Source organism: Herpailurus yagouaroundi, unplaced genomic scaffold (assembly GCF_014898765.1).
Source record: "Herpailurus yagouaroundi ecotype Mexico unplaced genomic scaffold, PumYag 191, whole genome shotgun sequence".
NCBI lineage: Eukaryota > Metazoa > Chordata > Mammalia > Carnivora > Felidae > Herpailurus > Herpailurus yagouaroundi.
The window spans coordinates 6,031,080-6,038,620 of record NW_024412422.1 but is presented as its reverse complement, the minus strand read 5'-3'; the positions used below and the strand labels follow the sequence as shown (position 1 = coordinate 6,038,620).

Genomic DNA, 7,541 nt, shown 5'->3' with positions numbered 1-7,541 from the left:
TTGGCTTGTACATGAGTTTCATTGGGCTGCATGGAGTTTAAAACAATTTTTTTAAAATCTGTGGCTAACATATCTAAAATGGGATATTTCACATACAAAAATTCTGATGAGCAATTTATTTGGAAATCAAAAACCCTGGCCCCACTTGAGCTGTGTCTGCCCCCCCCCCCCCACGTCAGGAGGAGAGCAGGGCTGCTACTCAACTTGGGGGCTCACACTGTCTGATCCCCTCCAGTCCCCTTTCCCCCAATCTTCCCTTGGGATCTTCATCTGCTCTGTTTGGTCCCCATTGGCACTAAAGTGCAGGATTTCCAATACTCGCATAAAACAATTAGAAACGAGGCAGAAAATAAAATGCGGAAATTAGGCAAATGGGATGGTGATTTCTGTTTTCATTCCCTTGTAAATGAGATGTCAATGGATACTGTTTTCCCCCAAAGTGTTACTCCACTTTCAAAACAGTAAGGAAATGTCCCCTTAAAGCAATGATTCATAACCTCAACTGCACATGAGAATCCACTGGGAAACTTTTAGAACTATTGCTGCCTAGGTCCTACCCCCCACCTTGGAGATTCTGATTTGTTTGGTCTGGAGTGTGGCCCCCTGGGTAATTCTGGTGTGGAGCCAAAGTTGAGAACTCCTGCTTTACATTTTCCCTTTAGAGACATGCCTTCTTCTGGCCTCATATGTCACAGATCAAACTGCACACACGTTGAGAATCTTTAAAGTGTTTAAAGTCAATATCTTTTGTTGTTCTTGGTAACTACCCCTACAAACATATGCTATCTTCAGCTGCTCAACAGGTATCTTGACAGATACAAGAAACACAGGAATAAAAAATCTGTTTTTTGTAGGGGAGTCCACTGCTTCATTACCAAAAACAGCATCGAAAGCACCTCATAGAAAACTGAAAAGTTAACCCCGTGTTTGTTCAATTGGCGTGAAGGGCCCTAGCCTGTAGCATGCCATACACTAAGGAGGCCATCTAATAAAGAACACCCGCTGTTTACCCAGGCTGGAGTCTTAATGGATTGTCATGTGAACGCGTGTGCGTTGTTCAAAGTGATCACCCCTTTCCAGAGTGCAACCGTGACGTGATTGCTGACATCCTGGCCGTGTATTTTCCATGTGCTCCTATGTGCTGGTTCTTCCACCAAGCCCTTCAACACTACAAAAAAGCATCTGCTGGCAGAAAAAACAAAACCTGTTCCACAGTCCGGGGCATATTCAAGGCACGCTATCATACCCTGGCGCATACCTTCCCCACAGAGAGCCCAGGTCAGAAACGAAGCCCACACCTGCCTTCCGGCTCACGATCGGAACGTCTGTCTGGTCAGTTTCATCAGGCACATTCTGTGCCTCCTCTCCATACCCCACCACAGCTGTCTGCACCTCAGGGCACGGTGTTGGCTCAGCTTCCAGCACCCATCTGTGACTTGGCGAGGAGGGGGAGGAAGAAAAGAAAAAGAAAAAAGAAATTCATGTGGTGAGTGAGCAAAATTGCCCACGTTGTCCCGGATGAGCCTCAAATCATCCACAATTTGATTGCCTTCTGAAAGGCCAGACCCTGAGGTTATTGAACCTCTTTTTGCATTTGAGTCTGAAAGATGGAACGGATGGTCCTTTACAAGTCTCTTTAATTTTTAAGACTTTCCTTTCCTTTGAAGAAATGGGGAAAAAATTAGAAATGCTGAGTGGGACAGATCACAGGTTTTCCCCTGTCTTGTGCTTCTGTGCACAGAATCAGATAAATCAGTACCAGTTTAGTTTACCTGGTAAATTGAGAACACTTTTTATTTTCGTCATAGGAAGTACAGAGGTTGGCTTTTAGTTTCTGAAGACAGGCCTAGTCCACCATTTCAACTGAGCTGGAATGACAGTAGTCCTCAGCCCATCTCAGATCTACCTACCAAGGCTCTTTCGTTAAAGTCCTGGGAATCCGCATTTATAGCAAGCGTCCCAGGAGCACCTGGGTGGCTCAGTCGGTTGAGCATCTGACTTCGGCTCAGGTCATGATCTCACAGTTCATGGTTCAAGCCACGCGTCAGGCTCTGTGCTGACAGCTCAGAGCCTGGAGCCTGCTTCAGATTCTCTGTCTCCCCCTCTCTCTCTCTCTCTCTCTCTGTCCCTCCTCTGCTCATGCTCTATCTCTTTCTCTCTCTCTTAAAAATAAATAAACATTAAAAAACTTAAAAAAAAAGTTTATAACAAGCATCCCATGTGATATAATGTATACAGTCAGGCAAGTATGAATAGAGTTAACAAATAGTGACACCCATGGAGCTTAGATATTGCCCTTATGAACCCAGGGAGCAGTGTCTCCAAAACTTCACTCAAGTGTTACCTTTATTCACAATTTTGTCCAGTTATTTCATAATTGGTAACAGTGTATGCTTACAATTTTCTGTAAAGTGAGTCACTATCTTTACAAAAGTAAATTCATTTTAAAAGAGAAATTTGCTTTATTAGTTCAAATGAGAAACAGACATCTTGCCACAATGAGATGATGAATGTAAAAGTAAATATCATTTTTTTAAAAATGCTATGAAATTCTACCTAGACATTAGTACCTGCTGAAGCACTGAATCTGTGGCAGCATTTGGTGAAAAGACAACATCAGCAAATGCCAAAGAGGTGTTACAGACTTGGTAGCACCACGTGGAGACTCTCTCCTTGATGAGATGATTGAGAGGGACGGAACGGAGAATAACTTCCTCACTGAGTGATTCAGTCCCATTGAATGTTGCCTAAGCACCACCTAAAGTCATTTCCCAGTGAATCACGGCACACACTTTAGCAGAACTGCAATAAAGTCCTCTCCCGAAAGTCTACTGACTCTGGATTTGCAAAAACAAAACAAAACAAAAAAACAAACACACACAAGAACAAAAACAAAAGCAAAGGCCTGTACTATTTGGGACACTGGTAAGCATAGTACACGTGGTCCATGAGTCTCCAGGACCTCCCTCAGATGTCACTCTCAAAGGGTGAGGGTGTCACCAATTTGGATTAGGACCCAACTACCCACTCACTGCGGTTTGTGACCTTGGGCAAGTCTCCAGAAACCTTCCTTTCTACAACATAAAATGACACGATACTTGTTTAAGCCAAGATGAAATAAAATGATGTTTGAAAAGCCTTAACACAGAGGATGACACATGGTTGATGTTCAATAAATGGCAGCTTTTAAAAATTACTAAGACTTCATATTTTTAACCGTTTTTGATAGAACTCTTTGTAGAACACTATTCTACTTCCTAAATGCAGTGTAACTTGATGACTCAAGGTGATCATCTTGAATGTCTCTGCAGTCATTTTATTGTCATTGGATGCATTTCTAACACTTTCCCATATTCATCTTCTTGTTTGGCCATTCCACATATGCGGTGGGTTGACAAGCCAAAGGTCCTCAGACAGAGACCTGATTAAAACACAGCGAAATTACATGGGTAGCCAATAAAAATGCAAAAAAGATACTCTAATGGTAATCAGAAAAATACAGATTTATGCAACGAGATATTTTTGGTCCATCAGCATAACAAATTTTAAGAGTGCAGTTATCTAAGGTTGGTGAGAATATGGCAGATAAGCACTTTCATATACCAAGAGTGGTGATGTCAACGGTTACAACTCTTCTGGAGGGCATATATCCTTTGGCCTGGCAATTCTATTTCTAAAAATCTGTGCAACAGAATCTCTTCCTTATGGACCCAGGATTGGATGTGCAAAACCCCTAGTGGTGGTGAGGATGGGGAGAAGTTATAACCCCGGTGCACTGCTGCAGAAAACAGTATAGCGGCTCCTCAAAAAATTAAACGTAGAATTACCACGCAATCCAGCAATTTCACTTTTGGTTATACACCCAAAAGAATTGAAAGCAAGGACTCAAACAGACATCTGTACCTGCATGTATCATAGCAACATTATGCATGATAGCCAAGAGGGGAAATAACCCAAGTGTCCGCTGATGGACGAATAACAAAATGTGGCGTATAGTGCGATGAAGTGTTATTCGGCCGTGAAAAAGAATAAAGTTTGGAGAGATGCTACAACATGGGTGAAAACATTATGCTAAGTTTATTGAACTTAGACATAAAATGACAAACACCACTTATATGATATACCCATCACAGTCAAATTCATAGAAGCAGAAAGTAGAATTGTGGCTGCCCATGGCTGGGGGAGTGGGCCATGGGGAGTTAGTGTTTAAGGGGGATGGAGTCTCACAGTGTGGGAAGATGAAAAGTTCTGGAGAAGGATGGTGATGGTCACACAGCAATGGGAATGTGCTACATGCTACTCAACTAAACATGGTTAAAATGGTAAATCTTATGTTAAGTATATTTTACCACAATTTTATTTTTTGTAAGTAATCTCTATATCCAACCTGGGGCTCAAACTCCCAACCCTGAGATCAAGAGTCCCATGCTCTACTGACTGAGCCAGTCAGACACACCTACCACGGTTAAATGAAACAATGCAGAGCTAAACAAAAAAAGTGTCACTTGTGAACAGAACTTTGATGTCCTGGCGACTTCCTTCTTCTTATTTCACATTCAAGACTATGTGTAATAGGGGGACAGAGGATATCACAGATCTGGCCTCAAAGTAAGCAGAATGTTACTGAGTTTGTCTTTTTTTTTTTTCATTCTCTTTCTCCTATTCATCTTCATGCCCATAAAAATACTAATAGAAAACCGCTGATGTTTATTAAATAATTAGTAATTAAACAATTAGGCATTGTGATGTCTACTCTTCACAAAATTTACAGATTATGAAGATTCAGTAAGATAATATGTACAAAATGCTCAGCACAGTTCCTTAATTGTTATTGTTCTGATTTTTATCTCATTTAATTCTCAAATCATTCCTATGACATAGGTATTATTGATAACCACATTGTATGGCAATAAAAATCAAGGTTCAGAGAAGTTAAGTGATTTATCTAAGGTCACATAGCACATGGCAGAGTTAAGGCTAAAAAGCAAACTGTCAGACCCCAAAGTCTATGTTCTTGACCACTATTCTGAGAATATTTTCTCAAGTCTTCATTTTCATGAGAAGATTCTAACTGTTTCTAAAAGTGCACCAAAGCAAGTTTTAATTAATGTTTTAAATTTCAAAAGATCTTTTTTTTTAATATAACTTATTGTGAAGTTGGCTAACATACAGTGTATACAGTGTGCTCTTGGTTTTGGGGGTAGATTCCCGGGATTCATCACTTATATACAACACTCAGTGCTCATCCCAGCAAGTACCCTCCTCAATGCCCATCTTCCCCTCTCCCCCACTGCCCCCCCGCCACCCATCAACCCTCAGTTTGTTCTCTATATTTAAAGAGTCTCTTATGGTTTGCCTCCCTCTCTGTTTGAAACTATTTTTCCCCTTCCCTTCCCCCATGGTCTTCTGTTAAGTTTCTCAAGTTCCAAATGTGAGTGAAAACATATATCTGTCTTTCTCTGACTGACTTATTATTATAGTCTAATATAGTATATATTGCTATCTTCAATATCTAATGATTTATTCAAAATAATATAGTTGAAAAGCACATAATTAAAAAAAACCCCTCTATCCTACCCTTCCCCATCTTAGTTTTCATGTCCTATTCTCCAGAGGCAACCATCCCCAAACCTTATACATTTTTCCCTGGTACTTATTACCATCCTTCTAAATAAGAAACTTAAACTACTATTTCTTGATTTATCAATTTTAGAATGTCTATTCGTTCATTTCCCCCACACTAACACCACTCCTTACTTGGCCTCTCCTATCTCTCCAACATCATTACACAGCAATTTGGGGGTAGGAAATGTTTATATTATGACCATATAAATATTGTTTTCTACCAAACCAAGTAGATGCTCTATGACCATGGTTCCTCTCTTATAAAACCCTTTGCTTTTCCTAGAGTTAATTATTGACTTGGTTTTTTTATTTCTCTGGTTTTCTAAGTATTGTTTCTAAGTAATTTTCCAAGGGCTCCAACATTTCTGTCATAGGTTTATCAACAATATGTTCTCTACATTCAAAGAATCAGTTCCGTGTTTTTCCAAGATCTCTCAGATTTTGTTTTCTTACTCCAATCAGGACACGTTATTCTCTAGGGCCTACTGCACAGCTGTCATTTTGAATCATCCCTTCACCATTGTCCTCTGAATTTCCTTTGACTCTTCCTCACTTTGAGTCTCTTCTTCCTTAGAGTCTTATCTCACTCTTTCTTATTTTACTCACATTTTGTTGGAGTACATTTCCAAAAGTTTATTGAAAGAGGGTAAATGGGAGATAGTTTTTTTACGTCCTTGCATGTCTGAAAATATCTTTGCTCTGTTACTCTGGTGACAGCTTGGCTGGGTATAAAATTCTAGATGGAAAGCTGATGACTGCTCTCCCCTCAGGTGTGGCACATCTATATCTAATACATAGATTTTTTATTCCTTTATGTTGTTTTATTTTTTTTAATTAAAAAAAATTTTTTTAAGTAATCTCTACACCCAATGTGGGACTCAAACTTACAACCTTGAGATCAAGAGTTGTATGTTCTACTGATGGGGCTGGCAAGATGCCCCAATATATTTTTTAAGTAAGTTCTATGCCCAATGTGGAGCCTGAACTCATGACCCCAAGATCAAGAGCAATGTGCTCTACTGACTGAGCCAGCAAAGTGCCCCTCCTTCTTGTTGTTTTAGTGGGGTTTCTGGAAGAAGCAAAGACAAATGTAGACTATTAGTTTACCATGTTTACCAGAAATCCCCCCAACAACTTTTTGTCTTCCAGTATTTGTTGAAATCTCTTATCCACTATTGTCTCTTCTCCCACTCTCTTTGTCCTTGTGAGTTAGTACTTTCTCATCCCTTTATTGTCTTTCAGTCAGATTTTGGGAGGAAGAGGAAATAAAGGTGTCTCCCAATATACTGGCTTTAATTGGAAATTTCACAATGGTTTATTAAATAAAACTCAAATGTCTTGAATCAGGTAATAAAATATCCATACATATGAACAGAGGGTGAGCCCTCCAAAGGATGAATTTTGTGCCCTCTTTTGCATCTGAGGAGACAAGACCACTTTATACTTTCCTATGAGATCTCTATTCCTCAGCTCAACTTGGCTAGCACCTAAACACTGCAAATTACTTCCTGCACACATAAAATTACAAATGCAATTATACTTGGCTTTCCTATTTACAACATGAGCAGGTTATGTTATCCCCAGATCTAAATAAGATTTTTTTAATGTTTACTTATTTTTGAGAGAGAGAGAGAGAGAAAGAGAGAGAGAGAGTCCAAGTCAGGAAGGAGCAGAGAGAGGGAAACACAGAATCCGAAGCAGGTTCCAGGCTCTGAGCTGTCAGCACAGAGTCTGACATGGGACTTGAACTAACAAACTGCAAGATCATGACCTGAGCCAAAGTCAGACACTTAACTGAACCACCCAGGTGCCCCTCTAAATCAGATTTTTGCTTTTATTTCTATTTTATTTATGTTATGTTACGTTACCTTATGTTATGTTATGTTATGTTATGTTATGTTATGTTATGTTATGTT

At 39.8% G+C, this 7,541-nt stretch overlaps 1 long non-coding RNA gene across 1 annotated transcript in view; it reads right to left on the bottom strand.

Moving 5' to 3' along the window:
- Positions 1-2,328: 2,328 nt before the first annotated feature.
- LOC121010267 (uncharacterized) overlaps positions 2,329-7,541 on the bottom strand; it is a 19,852-nt gene continuing 14,639 nt past the window's right edge. Inside the window, exon 3 of the long non-coding RNA XR_005781067.1 lies at positions 2,329-3,421. This is a non-coding gene — a long non-coding RNA (uncharacterized LOC121010267). The remainder of the gene's footprint in view (positions 3,422-7,541) is intronic.